The following is a 27,115-nucleotide window of genomic DNA, read 5'->3' as shown; positions in this document are numbered from 1 at the left end:
TAGGATAAATGACATCAAACTCTCCTTCCAGAAAAGTTTTACCAGTTTACATTACTGCAAAAGTATGAGTGCTTGTCCTCATAGTCTCTTGCTATGGAGCAAGTAATATGTCATTTTGATAGATGAAAATATTATTTTATTGTAATTGTATACTGTAGGTCTTTGGCTATATTTTTATGTTTGCTCACTGGAGAAAATGGGTTCCTTCTTTATTATTAAATTTTGAGAGTTCTTTATATATCCTGAATATAAATCCTTTAGCAAATATGTGTTTTGCAAGTGTTTTGTCAGTTTTTAGCTTTTCTTTTTATTCTCTTAACAGCATCTTTTGAAGAGCTTCATTCATACACTAATATTTGATGCCTTAGTATCACTTTCCTTAAATTTTAAAAGGGGGAGAGAGGGAGGAGAATGAAAGAAGAAAGATGGAAAAGGAGAGAGAGAAAGGTGAAGGGAGGAAAGATGAGAGAGAGGAAAACTGGTTGGTTTATGGTTGAGTTACATACTCATTTGTTGGACAGGGCAAGATGGCACTTTGGGATTTTCATGAAAACTGCACAAAATGGATATTCATTAAAAAGTATAAGAATAGGGTAATAGGATGTGATTTTATCTGATGAAAGCTATGGGCCCTTTGGGTAGAAAATGCACAAATGCAGCACATGATATATTTTTCATAAAAATACATTCACAAAAATGGTCAGAATAAGAACACTGGTTTGATAATTCTAAAAATACAACTGCATGGTTTATAATTTGGTTTATTATAATTGAGCAATATGACTCAGCAATTTTGAGTCAGATTAAAATATTGTTTTCCTTTTGGAAAAGCTTTTGAAAAATGGAGAATTCTTCTTGGATACTTAAGCCTTTTACTAGGCTGTATCTTAAAATGGCTACTTGCTTTTCATTTTTACTTGGAGGCATTATAAGATCTTTCAGATTTCAGGCACTTAAAAAACATTTCTAGAGGGGCACATGGGTGGTTCAGTCAGTTAGGGATCTGCCTTCAGCTCAGGTCATAATCCTAGGATCCTGGGATTGAGCCCCACATCAGGCTCCCTGCTCAGCAAGGAGTCTGCTTCTCCCTCTCCCTCTGTCTGCTGCTCCCCCTTCTTGTGCGCTCGCTCTCTCTCTCTCTGTCAAATAAATAATTAGAACCTTAAAAAAGACCCAAAACATTTCTAGGGATGCCTGGGCAGTGCAGTCAGTTAAGTGTCCAACTCCTGGTTTTGGCTCAGGTTGTGATCTCCGGGTCGTAGGGTCAAGACCCTCATTGGGCTCTGTGTGCAGTGCAGAGTCTGCTTGAAATTCTCTCTCCGTCTCCCTTCCTCCACTAAAATAAATCTTTTAAAAATTTTCTAGGTAACTTTATCTGATTTTATCCTCCACTAAAATAAATCTTTTAAAAAAATTCTAGGTAATTTTATCTGATTTTATCTTTGATTCTTATAATTCTAAGATTGGAATATACTATCTCATTCATAAATCACATCTGTACTTATTTTCTTTGTTAATTTCTTCTATGTATATCCCTTAAGTTTATCACTTGTTTTACTGACCAGATATTCCATAACATCATTTCAATAATATATTGCTTCTATCCATTCAATAGGATTGAATGATTCCTGTCACTTAAATAATGACTCTTCCTACAGAAGAGTAGAGCCTGCTCTACTTTTATTTAGTGATTGCTGGTATCACTGAGACCCATTCTAAAATTATTGATCTGGGTCTCTGGGTAAAGAAGAGCATAACACAAACCAACTTAGGATATTTATTTACAAACTTTAGGCTGTATATATTGGTTCTGTGACTTCATCCTCATGTAACTGCATTGGCCACATCCTCCATAGCTGAGACATGGCTTAAATGCATATCTGGTTTTTATTTCCATTTAATCACCACCACCACCACCCCTTTTTAAAACAGACTTTCCTTTAAATACACTTATATCTCCAGCCAAAGAAAATTCCTCTCCCTTTTCCCCTCGCTCTAAATATGAACTAATTTCAAGGACATTATATGATTGTAAAACAAAATATTTCTTTTTAATTGTAAATGATATCTGTTATTACTCCTCTTACTTTCTGTTCTGTGTCCTCAGTCTGTTGTATAGTAGTCAAATCTTGTCTTCCAGGTGCCACATTTAGAATTTTCTCTTCATTTTTACTTCATTCTATAACCTTCAATAAATATGGCAAAAAAAAAAATTCTCATGACAACAGATGATGGTCTTCTTGTACTTCTGGAACATCTGTCCCAGGGGTGAGATGGTCTGACTCCCTGCTTTTTCCGCTTTCTTCTTTTGCTTTGACCTATTTATTTTTAATATAAAATTTTCTCATTAGGGTCATTTTGTATTATTTTAAAAATCTTTTCCTCAATTTTTATTGGAATTAATTTGTTGGCCTGTGGAGACTTGATCTTAGGGAATACTATTTTAAAACTCTTTAAAAAGCTGACTTTTGCCTGCAGACTGCATCCTAGTTAGAGACAAATGCTAGTTTGTTGAAATCTTCTTTTAGTTTTCCTAAGTGATGGAAAATTGAATTGGTTGGAATTTCCTTAAACATAATTTCCATTTATGTAAATCTTCCTTAATTGTGACCCATCAGAATTAGTCTAAAGAGTTCAGATTGCCTACTCCTGTAGAAGGCTTAAGTAAGCTTTTTGTAATTTTTTAAATTAATTTTTTATTGGAGTTCAATTTGCCAACATATAGCATAAAACCCAGTGCTCATCCCACCAAGTGCCCCCCTCAGTGTCCATCACCTAGTCACCCGAACCTCCCACCCACCTCCCTTTCCACTACCCCTTGTTTGTTTCCCAGAATTAGTTGTCTCTCATGTAATTATTTTAAAGTTTATTACAGATTTTTTTTCTGGTGCTTTTATGGAATTAAACTTTACACATTAAATGCAAATAATGTGTTGGGGTACATTTTTAATATTTTAAATTTTTTATTTTATTTTTATTTTATAGAAAGAAAAAATCCTATTTGATATAATGTTAAAAATATCTCTTTGTGTTTTAACACCATGAGAACTGTGTGAACATGACTTAATTGACCTTGTTGCAGCTTACCTTGCCTGGCAAAGGTAAGACTATGAAACAGAAATAATTTGAGTGTTTATTGCAGGATATTCCTATAGATCAATTTTATCAGAGACAATAGTCTGCTTGCCTGGGGGAACTGTTTATTTATTAAATAAGAATTTACTTATCAAGATTCATTTGAAGACCCTCATTTTGCTGCATTTACCAACTTGAAACTGTTATATCACAAACTTTGTTCAATCCTAACCTATTTCCTACCTCAAAAACCTTGCTTAAAACCACTTGATCTGAGCCACTTTCAAATTCTCTTTTCTGACACACTTCTAAGATTCTGTGAAGGGGGCATTCACCCTATTGTATAAATTCAAATAAACTTATTTTTCCTTAATTATCAAGTCACTTGGTGATACTTTAGTAAATTCAACAATCTGGAAAAGTGATGTTTTGTAGAGCTTCATGCAATGATAGAAATATCCAGTATAGTAGTCACTAGCCACAAGTGCACTTGAAATGTGGCTAAGCATGACTAAGGAACTAATTTTTATTCTATTTAATATCAATTACTTTAAACTTAAATTTAAATATCCACGTGTGGCTAGAGTCTACCATATTGGGTAAGATAGATTTTGGAGGTTTCACTGAGATTCAACTGAGACACCATCTTACCACCATGGCTAAGACCCTCAAACCCAGAAACAGTACTCTATTGATGTTTCTTGAGCTCAGTGGTCTCTGGCTATGACAGGGAAAAAGGTAAATCTTGCCAATTATTTTTCATGTCATAAGAAATGCCAAATTTATATTCTCTTTCAGGAAACAGAATTTTTTAATGGATATCTTTATTATCTGATAAGATTTGAAAGCTTTCATCCTTACTGAAAATCTGCTTTCTTGCTAACAACTCTATTTGTCTTTGTCTTAGTCTTTGTGTGTGTGTGTGAGAGAGACAGAGACAGAGAGACAGAGACAGAGACATACATGTAGAAAGAGAGAGGCATAGAGAGAGTTTGTGTCATAAGAGGAAAGAGAAAGAGCATAGGCTCCAATAAACCTATTTCTCAAGCTCTCCCCAGGGACTAAGGACTGCAGAAATAATCACTCAGGCTAGTTTCCTTTAGATAAATCTTACCTTATGTTACTTAACAGTGAGAATCTTATAAGACTAAGGCAACTCTTGATTTATTTTTCCCTTGAGAATGTGATTATGGACGATATCTTTTCTCTAGAACTTCTGTCTGCTGTCACAGATTTTCAGGTCTGTGTACTTGACTGACTCTGACGGAGAGGTTGTGTGATATGGCAGGTGCATGCCAATCATTTGAGGACCCAAGACACAAGGTGCCTCACATGCTTTAGATGGATTGTTGCTAGCCTTTCAAAGGTTCATCTCCTGTAAAATTAAATCTATGTACTTAGATCTTCTGTCTCTAACATGTCTATACTTTAATTGGTCAGATCTCCTGTCTCTAACATGTCTTTACACTTTAATTCAAGTGACTATCCTTCATAACTTCACCAAGTATAATTTAGGTTATAATCTTACCTTGAGGAACTTTGACATGAAATTGTTCATTTGAGACATATGCTGTAATGAAGGGGAGCAAAATCTCAGATATCCAACTTTTGCATTGATTTTATTGTTATGAGGAAGCTTCTAAAAGAAATTCCAATTTGTTTTGTTTTTTTAAGACTTTATTTATTCATGAGAGAGACACACACACGCACACAGAGGCAGAGACACAGGCAGAAGGAGAAGCAGGCTCCACGCAGGGAGCCGGATGTGGGACTCGAGCCCAGGTCTCTATGATCACGCCCTGGGCTGACAGCGGCGCTAAACCGCTGAGCCACCCAGGCGGCCCTCCAATTTGCTTTTTAAAAAGATTTCTTTGCATGAGACAAAAATATGAAAAACGTGTAACTTTTTTTTTTAAAGATTTATTTATTTATTCATGATAGACATAGAGAGAGAGAGAGAGGCAGACACAGGCAGAGGGAGAAGCAGGCTCCATGCCGGAAGTCCGTCGCGGGAATCAATCCCAAGACTGTAGGATCAGGCCCTGGGCCAAAGGCAGGCGCTAAACCGCTGAGCCACCCAGGGATTCCCATAACTATCTTTTTAAAAAAATATATTCCCAATAACAACTTAAACCTAATGGCTTTTATTTTATTATTCCTTTGTTTATCTTTTGACCCTTATTACATTGTCTCTACTCCTCTTTTGTTTCTTCTAGGTATCCAGAAACCCATGAAATTCAACTGTCTTGTAAAGTTAAAGCTCCTTTAAAAAAAGGTAAGCTTTTTATTTTATGGTCGATTTTAAGCTCCAAGTCATATCAAGACTGGTCTAAGCTGAAAGCCATTGCCAAAGATTTTCAGAAGCTTAGATAAGATAAGTAGACATTTACAGAGGAATTTAAGATAGTTCTTAGAACATAAAATTCAGGCTCCAAGATCAATATTAGTTGGTTCATATCGTAAGAGGAATTCTATGTACAAAAATTGCATGAAAAAGGAAGATGAGGAAGACCATAAGGGTTGCTTGAGAATATTCTGAATTACACAGGAAACCAGAAGGATTTAGAGAAGCCATGGAATTGATAAATTAAAAGCTCTTCAAATAATATTTTTCTTCAGATCTCTTATTGATAATCAGATCACAGCTTCCTAGATAAACTGAACTTTGATTCTCTGGGTTTGGTTTGTTTTGTTTTGTTTTTGTTTAAATCAAGCCCAGGTAGAAGATTACTACATGGTAATAAGTTCTTTGTAGACAAAAAATTCTATGATATTGGCAAAAAGCTGGGGGATGAACTCATTGAGGTTCAGATTGATCTAAATTTTCATAATATCATCAAAAACTAGAAGCTAAGAAATAACTCAAGTCAATGTAATAATCAAAAGCCAAATAGGCAAAGAAGATTAGTCATACCTTATACTAGTCCCTGCGACACTCCAATTCTCCTAATAAAAAAACCCTGCGATTGAGAACATAGATTTGTTCAGGACCTTAAGCCTAAATAAATGAGTCATATTTATACTATGCTTCTCTGAGGTACCAATTCTCAATACTATGTTATCTTCAGTACTAACATTATAATCACATATTTTGCTTTCTTTTGTGCCCCTTTAGATCAACATAGTCAATATCTGGTAGTGGCCCCCTCTCCCTTCACCACCGGGAGGTTCAGCAATTCACTGGGCAGTTCTGCCTTGGGGATTTACTGTGGCACTCTCTTATTTTCCACAGGTTTTTAATTAGAACTTTCAGGATTCTTAATTTTTCTTATCTGACATGTAGACCAATTTTTGTTATGTTCTCAAGATGATGTGAACTTGAAGACTGACTCCTATTTTTAGTTACTAACAGACTTATTATAAACATCCCTAGAAAATCCTGATTTAGTATCATTTATCAATAGGTCATCTTAATTCTGAAACTGGAAAATTTTAGGCAAGACAGCCATGACATATTTCAATTAACTCTTAGAAGATAACTTGTTATCATGGAGCACCAGGATGGCTCAGTTGGTTAAAGTCTGTCTTCTGCTCATATCATGATCTAAGGGTGCTGGGATTGAGCCCTGCATCAGGCTCCATGCTCAGTGAGGAATCTACTTGTCCTTCTCCCTCTGCCCCTCCCCCTGCTGGTGTGTGCTCTCTCTTTCTCTCTCTCTGTTTCTCTCAAGTAAATAAATAAAATCTTAAAAAAAAATTAACCTGTTATCAGAAGTAAATTTCGTTCAGATGGTAGAATTTTGTGTACTTGCCAGAGCTTTCAAATTAGCAAGAGATAAGAGTTAACATAGATACTCATATCAAGTAGGCCATTGGAGTAATTCATGATTTTGAAATCCTTTAGAAAAAGAGGATTTTTATAAATTACGGTTATACTACGCACACATGCATACACACTCAATCTTAGTCCATTTGGTAAACTATAAAAAATACCATAGGCTGGGTGGCTCAAATAACATTTATTTCTCACAGTTCTAGGGTCTGGGAAGTCTCAGGTTGAGGTGCTAGTAGACTCAGTGTCGAATGAGGACCTGCTTCTTGGTTTATAGACTTCCATCTTCTCATTATGTATTCACAAGGCAGAGGCAAAGAACTCTATGATGTCTTTTTTGTAAGAGCACTAAACTGTTTTTAAAGCCTCCGCCTTATAATACCATCACATTAGAGGTTAAGATTTCAGCCTTCAAATCTGGGGGAGACACAAACATTCTATGCATATATCAAAAAATTTACCACTTTAACCACTTTTAAATGTACCATTTGGGGGCATATCATGAAACTGTAACTCCTCATTGTCATCTCCCACTAGCCCTAGTAATCTCTATTCTATTTTCTGTCTCTATGAATTTTTAGGTACCTTATATAAGTGAAATCATATAATATTTTTCCTTGTGTATCTGGTTTATCTCAGTTAGCATCATATAACATATTAATACAACATAAACTATTTTCTACAGTGACTGCATCATTTTAGATTCCTACCAGCAAAGCACCACTGTTCTAATTTCTTCACATCCCCACTAACCTTTGTTATTTTTCATATTTTTGATACTAGCCATCCTAATGAGTATGAATTGGTAACAATGAATGTTTTTAACCCCTGCCATTAACCCAGTTAAAATTGGTAACAGATTAAATGACTCCTAAATGCTCTTGTACTTCCTAAAGGGATGGCTATCATAAATGTTGAAGCTATGCAAAAACAGCATGAAAGCCAAAGGAAATGCCTAGATAATGAATATAGCAGGTAGGCCTTACTAAGTTCCTGGCCCTGATAATAGTCCTAGAAGCCAACTCTTTTGAGAGACTGAAGGTAGCTATTATAGGATGCCACTGATTGACTCCAGGAGAAATTGCAGTTTTAAATTGCAATAAGATTATCTCTGACACTCCAGAGTAGACACTTGGTGACACTAGAGGATCTTAACTAGAATCTTGCCAAAATTTCACTTGAAACTACTCACCACAATAAAGACAAATTGACCACTATAGTCACTCAACATTGGTGGGGATATTTTTACTAAGATTGCTAAGGATATCTCTGGTACATGGCTATATAGAAGGGACATGGACAATAGTCCACGCCTCAAAGTCCCTGTGAACATTTTTAAAGGAGTTCATATAATTAATTACTTCTATTTTTTAAAATTGAGATGTAATTGAAACATAACATTACATTAGTTTCAAATGTACAACATAATGATTCAATATTTGTATATATTTTGAAATGGCTATCACAATAAGTCTACTTAACATCATCATTTGGGTTTTGAATATGTCATCCTGGTCATTGTTTACTTATTCTTAGAGTAGATCAAAGCACTTCCTTTCTGGGAAGCTGTTGTTCTGACAATAGCAAAAACACATCTCTTGATTTTATGTTTCCAAATCTCCAGTGATAAAGGTACTACTTTTATTGGGACTGTTAAAAAATTTTGGAAAGTCTGGAGCTTAGAAGCAAATTGTAATTCTTTCAACTGTGTGCTTTCTGTATTCCTTTTTTTTTTTTTTAAAGATGTATTTATTTATTTAGAGAGAGAAAGCGAAAGCACGGGGAGGGGTGGAGAGTCTTAAGCAGACTCCACATTGAGTGTGGAGCCCCATGTGGGGCTCAGTCACAACACCCTGAGATCATGACCTGAATCAAAACCAAGAATTGGCTCTCAACTGAATGTGCCACCATCACTCCACTTTCTGTATTCTTATTCGCTCCTAAGAATAAGGCCAACACCTGGATGCAATTTGTTCATGATTTAGATTTGGGTTAAACATAAAATTGAACCAACTGCTGTGCTTGCAACCATTTTTCTGAGTGTTAATTAACTCCTTTTAGTTCTAATCATTTATAATAAAACATTTCATTTTGTCAGTCATTGTCTCAATTATTAATGTACGGTTTTTGTTTTGGTTGCTATTTATTTATTTATTCTGTGGAAAACAGCACATCAGGCAGAAAACTAAAAACTAAAACCTCTTTTATGTCATACCTAGGAGGATAGGAAGAGAAGTTTCTGTAACACCCAGACATCACTCATAGGAGTTTTATGTCATACCTAGGAGGTTAGGAAGAGAAGTTTCTGTAACACCCAGACATCACTCATAGGAGAACATCTCTATATAACTGAACTTTCACAGAGTTAAGACTCAGCAAGTGAACCTGTGGAATTTATTAAATACCTATCTCATGTTACAGACCTTACAAACAAGGTTTACTATGTAGGAAGTTTTTGGGTTCCCCTATACGGTATAACATTTCATCTATTTCATGGCATTGTTACTATGTATTCTCCCAACCTAACTACCCCTGAATAGTGCAAAACTATACAATAAGGCAAGGCATCCACATAGGGGTATTTTGCCTGAAAACTTGTCATTGAGATGTCCCCTACCATAGATATCAAATTTGCAATACAGAAGCCTACTGACTACTATCAATAAACTGGACAGGTATCTGTTATCTTAGTAAATTGATGCCTGTTTCAGAGTATTCAGTAGTCTCTGATATCACTTGATCTACATTTGGGTCTACTATTTTACACTCAGAGAAAGAGATTATTATGTAGCTTGTCAAGGAGAAAAGCCCAGATCTCTGTGGAGATCTGAAAATTTAACTCTTTAAGGGAAATTATGAAGTTTCTTTTCTGTCCTAAGCCTCTTTATATCACTCCTTACTAGACACATGGTATGGTTCAGAGATTTAAAAGGGAGTTAGATAATGTCAGAAATCCATAGAACTCCTTCTCTGTTCACAAAGTAAGAAGACAATACATAACTGAACTGGACTTCAGAAGTATTATATGTACCACTTTAGGAAAAGAATATGGTTTTTATAATCCAATAGATATTTCTATTTATTAGTACTAAGAGGGTCCAGGAAACAAATAAAGGAAATTATGAGATTAGGTAATTTAGGCAATGTGCCCATATCTAGTCTGTAGGCTTCATTGTGGATGCAGTCTGTTCTCCTGAATTAATTAGACGACCCTTGGTTTTTGGCTTAGGTGTGGACTATATAATCTTATCATAGTATTCTTAGTGTTTGACTGTTATAATGCTCAAATATGTAACCTCTAGAATTTTATTTTTTTATTTTTTTATATTTTTTCTCCCTTAGTGTTTTCTTTTTTTAAAAAAAAATTTTTATTTATTTATTCATGAGACACACAGAGAGAGAGAGAGAGAGAGAGAGAGGCAGAGACACAGGCAGAGGGAGAAGCAGCCTCCATGCAGGGAACCCTATGTGGGACTCAATCCCGGGTCTCCAGGATCAGGCCCTGGGCTAAAGGTGGTGCTAAACCGCCAAGCCACCCAGGCTGCCCCAACCTCTAGAATTCTAAATGACTTTCATAGGCACTGTTCCATCAAATGAGAAAAGAACAAGAAAACCTGATATATGTATTGGTTGAAATGACCACCAACAGAACTCTGTTATGTAATGATGACTCTACAGACATCTATTTAATCATTTCCCCTTATGATAACCACCTATACTCAGGCGAAAGAATTAAAGAATGGTCAAAAGGGAAGGCCCAGTAATAAGACCATCTGTTTCAAAAGGACTTCAAAAAGATTTTAGACTAATTATATCAACTGGTTTTAGTTGCTTGTTCCATGAGAATTTTGCCTGGGAGAAATAAAGCCATAAACCCATAAGTAACTTTTGTTTTAGGCATTTCCTACAGATCAATTTATTGCAGACAAAAAAATCTCACCTGGGCATTCTGCTTACTTATTAAACAGGAATTTACTTTCTAAGACTTGCTTCAAGACACCTGCTTTGCTATGTCTACCAATCCTATACTGTTATAAACACAAATTTTTTTATTGAATCATGATCAGTTCCCTACCTAGAAAGAGCACCTTTAATCACTTGAGCTCAAACTTCAGTCTTATAAATATCTCATTTCTGACATTATTCTTCTGAGACCACGGGTAAGACTGTCAAAGGGTGCTCTTCCTCAATGCAATGAGTCCAAATAAACTTGATTTGGTTTTATTAACAAGCTATTGGGTGATATTTTGAAGATTTCAGCAAAAAAATTATACAAATACCTTTCTAAAAAAGTGGAATTTATGTTTCTCATAAAGTTTTAATGTTTTTGTGAAATGGATTATTTTAGGAGTTTAGAAAACTATTTTTATAGATAAAAAATTATTGACTTGTAAAATTTTCTTTTAAAATTTGTTCAAAAACTAAGTATATTATAGAAGTCTAATAAGCCAGAATTTTTGGTCTATAAGGGTTAGTTGGTATTCTTTTCAGTAGGTATGAAGTTATTTCCATACATTAAACACATTTTGAAAAATGTAAGTGAGGTGAAAAAAATCAAATTTTGCTGCTTATTCAGTGGCATACATTTCCCAATCAAAAATAAGAAAAAAGGGGTAGCCCGGGTAGCTCAGCGGTTTGGCGCTGCCGTCAGTCCAGGGCGTGATACTGGAGACCCAGGATTGAGTCCCGTATCGGGCTCCCTGCATGGAGCCTGCTTCTCCCTCTGCTTGTGTCTCTGCCTCTCTCTCTCTCTCTCTCTCTCTCTGTGTGTGTGTGTGTGTGTCTCTCATGAGTAAATAAATAAAATCTAATCTAAAATAATAGTAATAATAAAAATAGACAAGCTATCATTGACAGTGTGAAGAGAAAGAGGTATGGTGAAATTCAAAGAACTTTAGACACTAAGTAATAGAGGGCATTTAAATACAGTTCACATTTGGAATAAGGTTTTATTGAGATAAAGTTTGTTAAAATTAGTACTATAGCTATCAAATTGAGTATTGATTTTGTGTATTTATATATTGTACTGTCTAGAAGTGAAATGATGAAAGTTAAGAGATTAGATGAAACTAGGATGAGGAGAAAGAGGACAGTTAAGTGACCCAAATTCCAGTTAAAAATGACTGACTGAAATAAATGAAAGAATTTTAGATATCAAGAGGAAAAATAAGAAATTTAGCTGTTTGAAATAATATTGTAACTGACTTCAAAGAAATGTAGATTCATTGCATTACACTTTTCCTTATTGGAAATAGGAGTTACATAAAGTTACTCTTTTATTTTTATTTTGTCTATGTTATGCTATTCCAAATGTTTCAACTATGTAGGAAAAGAAAATCAGAGAAATTGACTGAATAAATAAGGTATATGACTGGTTGTCCGGGTGTCCTAGGATCTAGCACACATTAACAAAACTTATTTATTGAATAAAAATATACATTTGGACATTAACTGTCTTAGCAGTGATTTTCATTTTAGTGCAATTATGCTTATATTCTTCCTAAAACTTGTGCATTGCAACATACTCCTTTTATAAATCCTGACTCTCAAAATATTTATTTGAGATAGATAAAAAAATATGTTTCACTATTAATGAAGTGATAATCATTGAAGTCAAGTAGATTGGACAATATTATACACAGTAGAAATGTTTTGCAGATCCCCTCTGTATTTTCTTCATAGTTGATATATGTTATCAACATATTGATGTATGTTCTCTTTATAGATGTCATATTTTAAGGATGTGAATAGAATGGCAAATCACTGTATTACATGCTGACAATATTTCTTCAGTAGAAAACATCTCTGTTTCTCATCATTATGAAGAATCATACTTTTCATGTTTTAATACTCAAGAATACCCATAATAACCAGAGACCCAAGCTTCATTATGACCAATGTGAGAGAATGCATCCCTTCCCACAACAAAATTAAGAGTCCTCCCTTGAGCCATGGAAACCAATGGGCACCATTTACTGATTGACTTACACCTGGAAATTTGGACCAGTGACTATGGAAAGAAGGATGGATTTATCCTGATTGCCTGTGGCCCAGTTCTTTGCTGGAGCTGGGGCCATTTTGCTCTAACCCATATAGTAGCAAAGAATGGATACTGGGAAGATAATCACAATATAATGCTGCCTGTCTCTAAACTGATGTTTATGCTGCTTCTCTGGAATTAAATGTGGACTCTTCCTTTCTTTCTGCTTATTGAAATACTTCTCATCTTGTAAGGATAAGATAAGGACTTATTTTTCTTCTACAGGCTACCCTCTTTGACTGTCTCATCAATACTTTTTCCTTTCTCTGTTAAACTTTTATTTTTGTACCCCATAATGTATGACTGGATTACATGCTTTTATTTAAGGTTGACCATATCTCTCTCTCTTTCTCTTTTTAATGGGTTAGGGGACATAAATAAATAACAAAACTTACCCTCATTTGTCACTGTGCAGTTGTGTCATGTGGGCCCCTCTCATGTTCCAAGCCAGATTGTATGCTCTTAGTTGCAGAGATTTTGCCCTTTATTTTTCCTGGCCTCACAGAATTGTGCTCCGAGTATACACAGCAGATTATTATTGTCTAATTCTTAATGATCCAAAAGACAGCATATCTTATTATTGTTATGTTCTTGGTTATTAACATTTTAAAACTTACTTTTAGAGTTTATATTTGGTTTAATCTTAAGATAATATTGATTTTAATAAAAACAAAAACACAAAACAAAAATCCCAAACCTTTAAAATGTCAGTTCAATCACACAACACTCTTAGTCTTAGCTTCATATATCTCATGTTAAGTAAATATATGTTATAAAGGAAGGAAGACTATATAGAAATTATTTTCACCTGGAAAGACATTCTCAGCCATGCAAGAACTATACTCAAACTCTCTTGAGTGCTTAATAAATATTTGGTCTTATTACTCTCTAGTTCATGTTTGCTTATTCATTGGAAAATTAAAATAAATCCCCTAATTTTCATAATGATTTTATCATATATCAATCTTCTTTGTAACTCTTCTGAGAAAGGGTGGTCAATGAGGCATTCTATAAAGGAAGGTTAAAGGTTTTATGACTTTAATCTACATGTAAAATTCATAATTCCAAATACTTACAGTTTTCTTGGCTTGTTCTAATGGATATATTTTTAAATTTATCTAGTGCAATGTCTAAATAAGTTATGAATTACTATAAGCCTCCTCTAAAATATTATTATTTGGATCATAGAAAAACAATTGATATGCTGTAAATTATGTAGTTGTTAATAGTATGAATCCTGGAGCCACACAGTCTGTGTTTGATTCCTAACTGAATGACATTGGACAAATTGCTTCTTGTTACTCAATTTTCTCATTTATAAAATGGTGATTATAAAAATATCTTTATCATAAGATCCTCATGAGCGTTTGATTTAACATTATTTCTAAATATGGGTTGTATACAAAGAATTATAGAATTAGAGATGGTAAAGTGTATTTATTCTTTATTGAAAGATAATTGCTCTTAGATACCACTTAGGTCACTATAATTAAAATGTCTCACATAGGTATGCAAGGACATCTTTTTAGAATCAAAAGGAATAAATTAGCTGTCAGTCAGTTTGGAAGCAGAATAAAGAAAACAGCAGAAATCAAGGCAGTCTCTTTCCCTACTTCTGTCTTATAGGCTGTGAGGTCTCTCTGCTAAGATACCTCTGTGTGTGTTTGTTTCATAATTCCCTTTCTGCAGATAGACTTCCTCTGCTCCATTTGCTTATAAGACTAACACAGTTACTCCCACCTTGGTATTGCATCTGTATTGGGTCAAATGCCCGAGAGAAATTGACAAGAGTTTTTGAGTTCTTGGATTATTTTATTTTTATTTTTATTTTTTATTTATGATAGTCACACAGAGAGAGAGAGAGAGAGAGAGAGAGAGAGGCAGAGACACAGGCAGAGGGAGAAGCAGGCTCCATGCACCGGGAGCCTGACGTGGGATTCGATCCCGGGTCTCCAGGATCGCGCCCTGGGCCAAAGGCAGGTGCCAAACCGCTGCGCCACCCAGGGATCCCGGATTATTTTTGACAGAAATTACAACTGGTCCCACTTAGGTCAGGTAATTGCCCTCATCCAATCAATGAGACCCAGGGTCAGAGTGCCTCTTGCCCACTCAGTAGGGACTGTGGGGCCCACATTTCCTAAAACAAGTATGCGCTGATGGGGAAATTTATTAGCAAGTACCTGATAGATCTTTTTTAGAGATGGGCTTGAAAATTTAACAAAAGCCATGTGAAAACGAAGCAGAGAAGATCAATTAACCAACCTAATCAATTTAGTTTTAAAGTTTGGATGACATACATTTTCATTGAACACTTTTTGTAATGACAAGAGTTTTTTTTCTCAAATCATTATAGAAATTTTGAACATGAGTGTAAGACTACGCTTTTATGATCACAATTGTGACCTTATACTAATCTCGTTTTTCACTCTAGAGAGCTTTACAAAATGATACACTTGGAAAATATTTTATCCAATTCTGGATGGGTAATAACATTGAAAAATGCTATAGGAAATTAAAACCATGTAGGTAGTTTAATTAGATATGATCAATTACTTGAATGGAGTTTAGCTAACACTCTGAAAAGTATATAATTTCAAAACAGTGAGAATATGCTATAATTTACCCAATCTTCTCAGTCAGTGGACTTTAAGTATTGCTTCTCAGTGGGCCTTCCCATCTATCCCTTTAGCTTTACTTTTGCCACATGACTTGGAGAATGATGGCAGTCCTGCCTGCCCTTAGCATCACATGGCAGGAGCAAGAGTAAAAATGGAAGCTCATATATCAAATGTCTAAATATATAAAGTTACAAATCGGGATCCCTGGGTGGCGCAGCGGTTTAGCGCCTGCCTTTGGCCCAGGGCGCGATCCTGGAGACCCGGGATCGAATCCCACATCGGGCTCCCTGTGCATGGAGCCTGCTTCTCCCTCTGCCTTTGTCTCTGGCGCTCTCTCTCTCTCTGTCTCTCAGTCTTTCATGAATAAATAAATAAATAAAATCTTAAAAAAAAAAAAAATAAAGTTACAAATCTGGCCAATAAACTATTATATAAAATGTGTTCCTTCCTCTTCCTTTGAAAATGGACCTTCATAATGATTTGAAAAGCCAAAGTTAGAAATTTCAGACTCCTTGAAGTTCTGCACTCAAACGAGATGGTCCACCCTCTTCTCTTCCTACCTCTGTCTCTATAAGGCACTAAACAACCATGCATGTGGTTGACTTGATCTAGTGTCCGATCTCTTAGCATACCTTCTACGATTATCTACTCTTGGCCATTTCTCAGTCTGTGGTATGTACACCTGAGACAATCTACCCTTAGGAGGATGGAACAAAGGAGGAGATGTTTGCAGGGCAAGCAATGAGAAAATGCTATAATTTACCCCTGCTTCTCAGTCAGTGGACTTTTAGTGTCGCTTTCAGTGGACCTTTCCATGTGTCACTTTAGCGTTACTTTTGGCATATGACTTGGAGAATGATGGCAGTCTTGCCTGCCCTTAGAAGAATGAGGGCTCACACCAGACAATGAATCTGATAGTACTTTGATCTTGGACTTCTAGCTTCCAGAACTGTGAGAAATAAATGCTTGTTGTTTATAAGCAATTAAGACTATGGTATTTTTTGTTACAGAAGCCCAAATGGCCTAAGTATAATTCCCTAAAGCTGGAATGAATTCTCTTGCTGATCTGTTGTGAAGCATTTTCTTGACTTCCAAGCTCTTGCCTTCGGCAATATTTCACAGCATTTAAATGCAAGGTATCCCCTTGGAAGGGTATAACTAAAATATAACTTAAGTTTTTGACCCTTATGTGTCTACTTTGTTTACAGGAAGCTGCCCATTGAAGCTTCTTTTCTTTCCTTGACATTGTGGTGCTCTAGCCAGACTTTTGTATTCATAGCTCTCCAGGTAGGAAGTAAGCATTAGTCTCTCTGTTTAAGTATGTCCTATTCTCTTAGAGGACTATTGCCAAATTCTTTTAATATCAACCTTTGATGGTTAATTTTATGTGTCAACTGGAGTGTGACACAGGTTCCCAGATTAAGCATTATTTCTGGGTGTGTCTGTGGGGGTGTTTCCAGATGATAGTAACATTTGAATTAGTGGACTTGGGAGATTGCCCTAGCCAATGTGGGTGGGCATCATCTGATCCACAGAGGGCCTGATTAGACCAAAAGCCTAAGGAAGGAGATATTTATCCCTTTTTACCTGCTTCACTGAATGAGCTGAGACATCTCATCTTCTGCCCTTAGACCAGAATTTATACTATCTGATTTCCTGAGTTTTCAGCTTGCAGATGGCAGATCATGGGACTTATTAGCTTTCATAATTGTGTGAGCCAATTCCTCATAGTAAATCTAAAAGATGATAGATAGATAGATAGATAGATAGATAGATAGATAGATAGATAGATAAATGATAGATGATAGATAGATGATAGATAGATAGATCTCCTATTAGTTCTGTTTTTCTAGGAACCCTAATAGACAGCCTCATATTTTTTCCCTCCAGTGGCAGCCCTGTAGTGGGCATATGAGCACCTGCAAGTTAGTAAACGTCCAGCCAAGGAATAATATGCTAAGAAACAGGAAAAATCACTTTTGTCGACCTGTTTCTTCTGTTATCTAATTTAATTTTCATATGAGTATTGAAATCTGTTGAATGATATTATTTTCTCTACTTTACAAATGAGTAAATGAATCCTCAGAAGTTAAGTGACTGACTCCAATCACCTACAGGTTCATTCTAGAGTAGAGCCATTTTTTTACATCTATTTCCAGATTTAAGATTCAACTCTTTATACCAAATCGCATACCTTAAAAGTCTGTTGAACTCTGGAATCAATATATTTCTTAGATATTTAAGACTTAAACAAATAGAAGAAAAATAAATCCTGAATAAGTGATTTAATATTTATTTTTTTTAATTTTTAAAAAGTCTTTTAAAAAGCTACTAGGAAGGAAAAAAAAAGACCTGATTCAATACTCATTTCTATATGCTTCCTACTTATTTTTCAGAGCTGTGACAGAGCTGTCTTCTTCACTTTGACATAAACACTCTCTCCACAGTCACTAAGAAATTAAGAAAACCTCATTTATTTTTCCAGGGTCCATTAACAAGTCCATATTTTATTTGTCTTCCATCTTCATTTTCGGCTGTGCCTCGCTAATAAGAAAAAGCTAACATTTTTTTCAAGCAATCAAAATCCATTCACAATACTGATTTCCAATTATTTAAAGAATGAATTGCATTTTGCGATTTTGGCTGTTTTAAAAAGTGGATTCAGTAAATATCTTGCCTGGAAATAGAGATAATAGGTTCATCATGGATATTGTCCCTTAAGTCGGAGTTACACAACAGTAGTTTGTTTAATCCTTTCCTTTCCCTTGCCCCTGGTAATGACATTTCATTAACATTTTAACTTCTATGGAAAAAAAAATTATTTCGGCTTAGAGCTTTAATAACCTACCTAGGGTATGTTTTACGTGAGCCTGCATTTTTAAAAAAGAAGCTTCTAATGGGTTCTAATATTAGTTTTCATTTTGAATTCTTAGCAGTGTCTATTGACCCAATGAAAATTTCAATACTGAGTTTTAGCCATATTTATGAAGAAAGACCAAACTCTAACCACATAGACTCGGTACATAAGCATATTTGTGTACCAGGTTTTACTCAGTTCCTTCTTCTTCTTCTTTTTTTTTTTTTTTAAAGATTTTACTTATTTATTCATGAGCGACACACACAGAGAGAGAAAGAGACAGACAGAGAGAGAGACAGAGACAAAGGCAGAGAGAGAAGCAGGCTCCATGCAGGGAGCCTGACGTGGGACTCAATCCTGGGTCTCCAGGATCACACCCTGGGCTGCAGGTCTCACTAAACTGCTGTGCCACTGGGGCTGCCCCTACTCTGCCCCTTCCTTCAAATATGACCTTGACGATGATCATCCCTCAAATACGCTTACTTAGGGAATTTGCCACATAACATTCCCATTTCCTCTCTGCTGGGTGGGGAAGGTACATGCCTCTGTTCTAAACAGGCTTATTGGGCATCAGTCCTCTGGAATTTGGAAATTAAAAAATATATATATATAAATTAATGATCTTTTAGAATTATTTTTGAAGACTCACTATTTTTTAAATTAGCTTTAAAATGAAATAATAACTGATCTTACTAAATAGCTAAATTGAACATCAGTGATGTTACAATGCACAACAAATATCCATTTAGTTTCCCCCTGGATGAGGAAAGGTGCCTTAGCATTTGATCTCCTGCCTTCATCACTCATCCTCCTCTTTCCTCTTCTACATCTTTCTACGTAAAATGATTCAGTCTTTATTCAGTGCTCAGTTATATAACTGGGCTTGCTTCCCTGATACAGATGGACATGTGTTCATTTTCCCTTTCTCCGGGAAATTCTCTAGTTGTTAGCTTTTTCCTTCTGCTCCAATTTCTCTCTCCTTTATTCTTTATATTAAGTGACTCCCTGTTTCCCTATAATACCCTGTAATGGCTACTGCTGCTCCTCTCTCTCTCATGCTTTCAGGGCTGCTTTTATAGTCTCACCCCATGCCAGGCAAGCTGTACAGATTTTCCCTGAACTCTCTGGCTTCTCCTCTATGCTACTCATCTGGGCCCAGAGGTCACATGCTCTGGGGCCACCTGGCCCATAGGTTAGGGCTCGTGTCACTTGCTTCATAAAGGGGTGTTCTTATTTAGACTATCCACCAGGACTTTACTGTTTGTCTATGGTTGAGGTAGGAGTACATACCAGTCAGCATATGGTCACATTACTCTGGACATTAGCCCAATCATTATCCTATAGCCATTGAGCCTTGTTTTCTTCTGTCTTCTTCTCTGAATGACAGGGGAGAACTATTTTCTCCTTTGAGAAATTAAATATTTGCAGAGAGGAATCTGGCTGGCAAGAAATTCCCTCAAATTAAATTCCTTCATAATGCTTTCTGGTCTTCCTATGTGTTTTCACTATAGCTATTAAGCAGAGTAAAGAGGTTATCTTCCAGAATTTTAAAAATTTTAATTATTTATTGCCTACCTCATGCATGTTGCTTAAGATCGGGAATTATTGAGGACTTTCTATAAGGTTCAGTGTATATGAAATTCAAACAAAACTTAAATGAAAGCACCAATAGCTACTAATGACCTTAAATAGTTTCCTTCCTTCCTTCCTCCCTTCCTTCCTCCAATAAATACTTAGAGCAATTTTTTAATGTATTATTTTAGATGCTGAGTATGAATAAACAGACAAATAGTGAATAAAATAGACATTTTTCCTTCATGTAGTTTACTTACTAGTTAGGGAGGACAGGCAATAAACAATATATATTGTTCATAAATAATGTAATGTCACGTGGTGAAAATATATGGTAGGAAGAAGAAAAGGCTACCTTTTTTTTTAATATAAAATTTTTTAAAATTTTTATTTATTTATGATAGTCACAGAGAGAGAGGCAGAGACACAGGCAGAGGGAGAAGCAGGCTCCATGCACCGGGAGCCCGACGTGGGATTCGATCCCGGGTCTCCAGGATCGCGCCCTGGGCCAAAGGCAGGCGCCAAACCGCTGCGCCACCCAGGGATCCCAGAAAAGGCTACCTTAAGCAGAATTAATAATACGTTGTGATCAGCGTTTGTTTTTGCAACCTGACTACCAAATACAACTTCTATGGGCTTTTCCTAAGACATAAACAGTATTCTGTCTTGTGATTTGTAATGGAATTTTTAGAGCATAAACTTTATGCTAAAATATACATTTATAAAATACAGCATTACACCAAATCCTAAGTGTATAGCTCAGATAATTTTTTTCCGCTGGTGGTTACAGTGCCACTACTCAGAACAAGAAGTAGAATATTACCAGCAGCCCAGAATCCTCCCTCATGCCTTTCCTACTTCTTAACATCCCTTCCCAAAGGCAGGAGATGTCGCCTACTATCGTGACTTCTTTGCCACCAATTAATTGTGTTTTTGAACTTTAAATAAATAAAGTTTTATAGTCTTTATTCTTTTTTGTTTATTTCCTTCATAGAGATTATCAAAGTTGTTTTATGTGGTAGTACTTCATTCTTATTACTAGTTAATATTTACTTTGTATGGAAATATAATTAATTCATTCTACTGTTAAAAAACATTTGTATCATTTACAGTTTGGAGGTATTACAAATACTGTTACAATGTACATTCTTATAAATAGCTTTTGATGAGCATATTTTTTGATGAACATACTTTTGCATCTCTGCAGTGTGTATACGTAGGAACCAAAGAGCTTTATCATAAGTTATGCATATATGTAATTTTAGCAGTATTGCCAAACACTTGTACCAACTCCCATTTTCACAAGACTGTAAAAAGTTTGTTTTCCAAAACCTCATGAACAGTTGGTGCTATATCCTTCTTTAATTTTAGCCATTATTATATTATCTCATTGTAGTTTTACTGCTAATTTCTGCCTCTTTTACTGACCAGCCTTTTAGCTCTTGTGCCAAAATCCTAAAGATTTAGTAAATGCCTTAAATAGAAAACTCTAACATAGGATGTCAAGTTCATTCAAATAAACATTTGGTTTCTTTAGGGGCATGGCCCTTCAAGTCCTGGCTGCGTTGAAGTCTTCTAATATCTCTAAATTGATTTTTTTTAAAAAATACCTATCTTTTCTGGTTGTTTTGTTGTGACTTTTGATCTGCTAGTAGCTATCCTGTCATAGCTAAAGGTGGAAGCAGTAAGGGCATTTTTTTCCATGTAAAGAATGCTCTAATGACAAATGGTCATTAATCTAGTGCTTAAAAAACACCAGGGTAGCAACTTAATTAAATCTTAAACCAGAAAGAAGGATTAGCAGCCTAAGAAAGACTGAAATACTAAACCAAGAAAAAAGTATGACAGGTCATAATTCATCAAAAAATTGGGGAACATGAAGATTACCATTATTCTAACAATACTAGCATATTAGACTGCTATCAAACCAAGACATTAATGAAAAGAAACTTCCTATGCTGTTGATAACCCAATAAAATTTAACAGACATTTTAAAATGCCTTTTATGAGAAAGACTTTCACTTTCTTGCTCTTGAATGTGAGCAACCAATTATGGCCCTTGATCCTATTTCACTCGTTTTCAATGAGAAAAATCACAGCTTTTTCTGAAGCAGGTTCACAGGAGAATGCTTGCTTATACCTCTGCAAGAAAAACAAGAAAGTTCCTATTGTAGAGTGTCTTGATACCAGTTTCAGCGACAGGCTTTTTTTGGGCTTTTTCATCTGAAAGACAGATGAAAATAAAATCATAACCTTAATGGGGAAAACGTAAGTTTGAAAGAAACTTGGGCAGTAACAGCTGTAATATTTTATATACAATGGAATATTACAGGCTTATCTAATAGAAAACTAGACAATAAAAATATAGTGGTGTGCATCAGGACCAGCCTTCATCCCACCCAGATGATTTTGGCCCAGGGCTTGGGAGAAGGCTCTAGATGGTCAAAAAAGCTGCCTAATGGCTGCAGAGAAAAGGTTAGGCAGAAGCCTTGACATCAGAGTGTTGCCAAAGGGGCTTACTAAGCTCTGGAGATGCCTAGCAGTGCTTAAGGGTCTGGAGATACCTAGTAGTGCATGAGAGTGCTTCAGAGTATACTCACCCAGCCCAGCCTGGGAGCCAGCTACCTGGTGGAGATTAATTAGATGGTTGCCATCTTCTTGATGAGTTTCACCTCTTCATCTAGGAAATGGGGTTCCAGGGAGTCACAGAGATGGAATCTGCATCAACAGAACCCAGAGTATGCAGCTCCAGAAGGTCCTAGTTGAAGTCTTTCTCCAGGACTATGGTGGATTCCATGGCTTCCGGAGTTTTACCCACTAATTGTGGGATGGCTTCTGTGCCTCCTGGAAGAGGATGCAGTTGCTGCTTTGATTTTGCTTGGTACCCTTGTGCTTCTCCTCACCCAACCCTGGAAGTGGTCCATGCCTTCCAGAGCCACACTATCACTGTAGAAATAGAAGCTCAGAGAGAGGTAAGTGTAGGAGGCAAACTGATTAGTGGTTGATGGTGGCTTTCACCTCAGTGGAATAATTCTGATCGGTCTGAGAGCTTATGGTTGACTGACAGTAAGGAGCTAAGCTCAAAAATGGTGTTGGCTTGTCCTGAGGTGGAGGATGGCTGAGAAGATGGTTCCAAAAGTTGCAACTGGGAAAGAGGTTGGAGGGTGATAGGAGGCTGGAAAAGGTGTATCCCTGAGTCTGTTCTATTTGAACACTTGAAGCAAGAGGCATATTCCTGTGGGCACTGCCCGTACACACAGTTTTTACAGTATAGTACTATAATTGTATTTTATCTTCCTTTTGATTTTCTTAATAACATTTTTTCTCTAGCTTACTTTAGTGTAAGAACACAGTATATAATACATATACAAAAATGTTTATTAATTGACTTTATTTTATGGCAAGTCTTCTGGTCAACAGTAGATTATTTGTAGTTAAGTTTTTGGGGAGTCAAAGTTATACACACAATTTTGGCTGCACAGGGGCTGGAGCCCCTAACTCTGGCATTGTTCACAGGTCAACTGTGTCAGTGGGATTTAGCATCTTCATAAGTGAGAGTTAGTAAGTTCAGTACATGTAGCAAGAGGTGGCATGAGATCTGAAAACAGACTGTCTAGGTCCATATTCTAGCTCTACCATTATTAGTGTGGTGAGCTGGGTAAGCTACTTTCCTCCCTAATATTCCCTCAGAGGGAACCTGGAATACCTCCTTTAAAGGTGGTTTTGCAAGTAGAATTATGGAAACATGTGACATATTTAGATCAATGCCTGCATGTCATAAACATTCACTAGATACTGGATATCAGTATTGTTGCTGTCTTTTGTTATTAATAATTTGCAGAGATTAAAAAATAATAAATAAAAATAATTTTGCAGAGATTAATAAACCCTCATTAGGTTTATTCTGACTGCTGTTGTTGCATCCAAGTAAAAAATGTGCAGATATCAAGTCCTCTAGCTCAAAGTTACATAGTCATATTTGGGGATGAACCTGGAGATGAACTTATGTTCTTGGTGGCACCAACTTCCTAATAGGAAAGCCATTTAGAAAGGAGTATTTGCTACAGCCTTCAATTGAGGATCCTGGGTCTATAGGGAAGAATCTTGTGAGAGTCACTGAAGAAGTTTTAGATGCTCATTTTAAATAAATGCTGTTATTTTTTTGTATACTCCTAAAATAGACAGATTAAAGAAGCATTCTAAGGAATCTGAAAATTGCTAATGAGGTACTGAATATTAAATTGGAAGGAGAAATTCAGACTCAATAAGCACATATACTGATGAGACTTAAGCATAGTCTTCAGGAGCTCTATAGTCACTGAGCCAAGCAATATTCACCTTGTACTCACCCAAACAAGCCTGCTAAGTATTTTTGGCTCTGTGTCTTTTAGCTGAAATGTGGCTAATTACCGTTAGAGACTGAAAGAGATCTCTCTTCCTTTTGTGACTAAGATCTATGAATTTTTACAACAACCAGTTTTATACCCAGAAGCTACTCCCTTTCATTTTCTATTTATAGTTCTTAGACCACAATTTTATGACTGTCTATAGTGTATTGCCTATAGACAATAGTAAAGTATGTGATCTTTTTGTAATAAATGTATACCTTCATTAAATATGATCCATTATGGAAATTATCTTCATCAGTTTGCATATGATTCCCATTGGTGACATCTGGTAGTCAATGACTCTGAAAGATTGGATGGGTTCTTTCTGTATATCTCACAGTCTAGTGAAGTTCATGGAAGAGCTACATTATTTTAATGAAAGAGGACATACCTCTTTAATCAATTAAACATTTTAAATTAAATATTAAATAATTTAATTAAATATTTTGGATATTAACAATATTATTTTATGATAGAACAAAACAGGATTGCCCAGAAATACCCTGGAAGATCACAAAGAGCTGATTCCAAACTCTGGTCCTATAGGTACTTTCCCAAGAGAATCATGACTTTTTATATCCAGATAGAGGTGCTACAACTTCTTATGAGCTCAAAGTCCTCAGGAACTGGCTTTCCTAAACAACTCCTATATACAGTTAACAATTCCAAACTTCTCAGCTCTAGGTCTGTGCTGTTCAAAACAGTAGCCATTAGCTACTTATGTCTGTAGAAAATTTGAAATGAGGCTAGTCTGAATTGAGATTGCTGAAAGTCTAAATATGCACTGTATTTATAGAGTTTTCATGAAAAAATGTAAAATATCTTAATAATGATTTATTTTCCATTTGGGTACATGCTGAAATTATAGTATTTTGGAAATATCAAGTTAAATAGGTTATTAAAATGAATTTTATTCATTTTTTCAATGTAGCCACTTAGACAATTTAAAATTATATGTGTGGTGTGCATTAAATTTCAATTGCTTAGTAGTGCTCTAAGCAATCTGTTTATTTTTTTACCGATAATATTGCTTTCACCTTGTCCTAGAAGAAGGACCCAGAGTGAATGTTTAAGAGCCTTGGTGTTGGCACAGCTTTCTGAGTGAAATTTTGTGTCTTTTCTTGTGCTCTTTTGTGTATCATCTTGATCCTTTCAAGTTTCTCCTCCCTTTTCTTCTCCTTTATTTTGTTTCATCTTTTTAAAAGAAAGTAGATTGGGGGTAGTCTCTATTCTAAGGCCAGTTTAGTTCTGCTGCTAAGGTATGACCCTTCTGGGATCTTACTGAATGCTCTGGATAATCAAAAGAGCTTCTTTACACTGACTTGTTGGAACTAGAATGTCTCCAGCCCACATGAGCTTTGGAATTGCTCAGCTGGTTCTTGATAGCTTTTTGCCTCTTTTTGTCCAGTCTTACCCAATCTATACAAAGCTTGTTACTTATTAGCCAATTTAAGAGATCCCTATGCAGATTTCTGGATCTCTTTTTTTTGCATATCTTCCTTTTCTATGGTCGTTTGTCCCACTACTGCCAGCCACGTCAGTTACCTCCAATTCTGATTTCTAGTTCCTGAATTGAGTGAGACATTTATACTGTTTGATTAAATCCTATGTTGTAGTCTTGAAAACGACTCCATATGGAAAGCTAGGGCTAGTAGGCCCTACCTCATTTATTTTCCTTTTCTCAGGGATCATAATACAGTGCTTTTATTCTGATGTCTTAAAATAGTTGTTTCTTATCATTTTCCCAGTTTTCTAATTGTTTTTGGTGGTTAAGCAAGTTCTGTATGTAATTGAACCAAAAGTTCAATTAAGAATTTTAATTCGGAGGGCACCTGGGTGACTCAATGGTTGAGCATCTGTCTTTAGCTCAGGTTATGATCTCTGCATCCTGGGATCAAGTCCTACATCAGGCTCCCCATGGGGAACCTGCTTATTTATGTCTCTGCCTCTTTCTGTGTCTTTTATGAGTAAATAAAATCTTAAAAAAATTTTAATTCAGAAAAAATAATTTAATTTGGTATTTCCTTGCCACTTCTTAATTATGTACTCTTTTATTTTTCTTTAGAATTACCATAAATTTTACGGCATGCATTCCTGAATTGTAATGCATAGTATAAACTTATTGTTTTATAATTTCCTGGAAAATGCAAGAAACTTAGAACATTTTTATTTAACCTATTTAGATTTTTGTACTATTTTTGCCATTACACTGACTGGTTGGAACTAAAATGTCTCCCAACCTTAATGATTTGTCAGTTCTGAACAATTAGTTCATCATTTGCTGGAAAAGGTGATTTTTTATGGTTTGAAATTAGAAGGACAAGTATAGAATATGTCTTTCTCACCAACTAGAAAGTATGTTTTATGAGGGCTGTCTCTTGGCCTTGAACTCTCCTGGATTGTTATCAATTGTTCAGATTGGCCTTACTTTTTCCTGCTTTGGAGCCTCTGCGTTTGCTGTTTCCTCTATCTGGAATGTTCTCATTGCCTCTCTTTATCTAACAAACTCACACCAGTACTGTGAGTCTCAGCTTACACATCATTTCATAGAAAGGCCTTTCTTCACCTCCTGGGCTAAGTTAGATTCCCTGTATTTTTCTTACAGTAATTTGCCTGCCCACTCAGAATTATTAAATTTTTATAATTTAATGTCTCTCTTACACAGAAATTAAGCCTGCTTCCACAGACTATGCTAGCACAATGACTACCACATAGTAGGTGTTTTCAAAATAAATGAAATCTGCATTGTGATGCCTTAAACTAGATTAATATTTTCAAAATGTATTCCATGAA

At 35.7% G+C, this 27,115-nt stretch overlaps 1 protein-coding gene across 5 annotated transcripts in view; it reads left to right on the top strand.

Annotated features, from left to right (window-relative positions):
- The window catches only part of GRIK2 (glutamate ionotropic receptor kainate type subunit 2), a 1,079,206-nt gene that overhangs the window by 51,730 nt on the left and 1,000,361 nt on the right, over window positions 1-27,115 (top strand). For 4 of the 5 annotated variants that reach the window (XM_072831955.1, XM_072831953.1, XM_072831957.1 and 1 more), the window contains one exon: window positions 5,292-5,350. The gene's annotated coding sequence lies outside the window, so the exon portion shown is untranslated. Of the gene's footprint in view, window positions 1-2,985; window positions 3,102-5,291; window positions 5,351-16,713; window positions 16,793-27,115 lie in introns of all 5 variants that reach the window. The other variant, XM_072831954.1, reaches the window with a different exon arrangement.

The sequence above is a fragment of the Canis lupus genome, chromosome 7 (genome assembly GCF_048164855.1).
Source record: "Canis lupus baileyi chromosome 7, mCanLup2.hap1, whole genome shotgun sequence".
NCBI lineage: Eukaryota > Metazoa > Chordata > Mammalia > Carnivora > Canidae > Canis > Canis lupus.
This window is presented reverse-complemented; position numbering and strand designations above follow the sequence as displayed.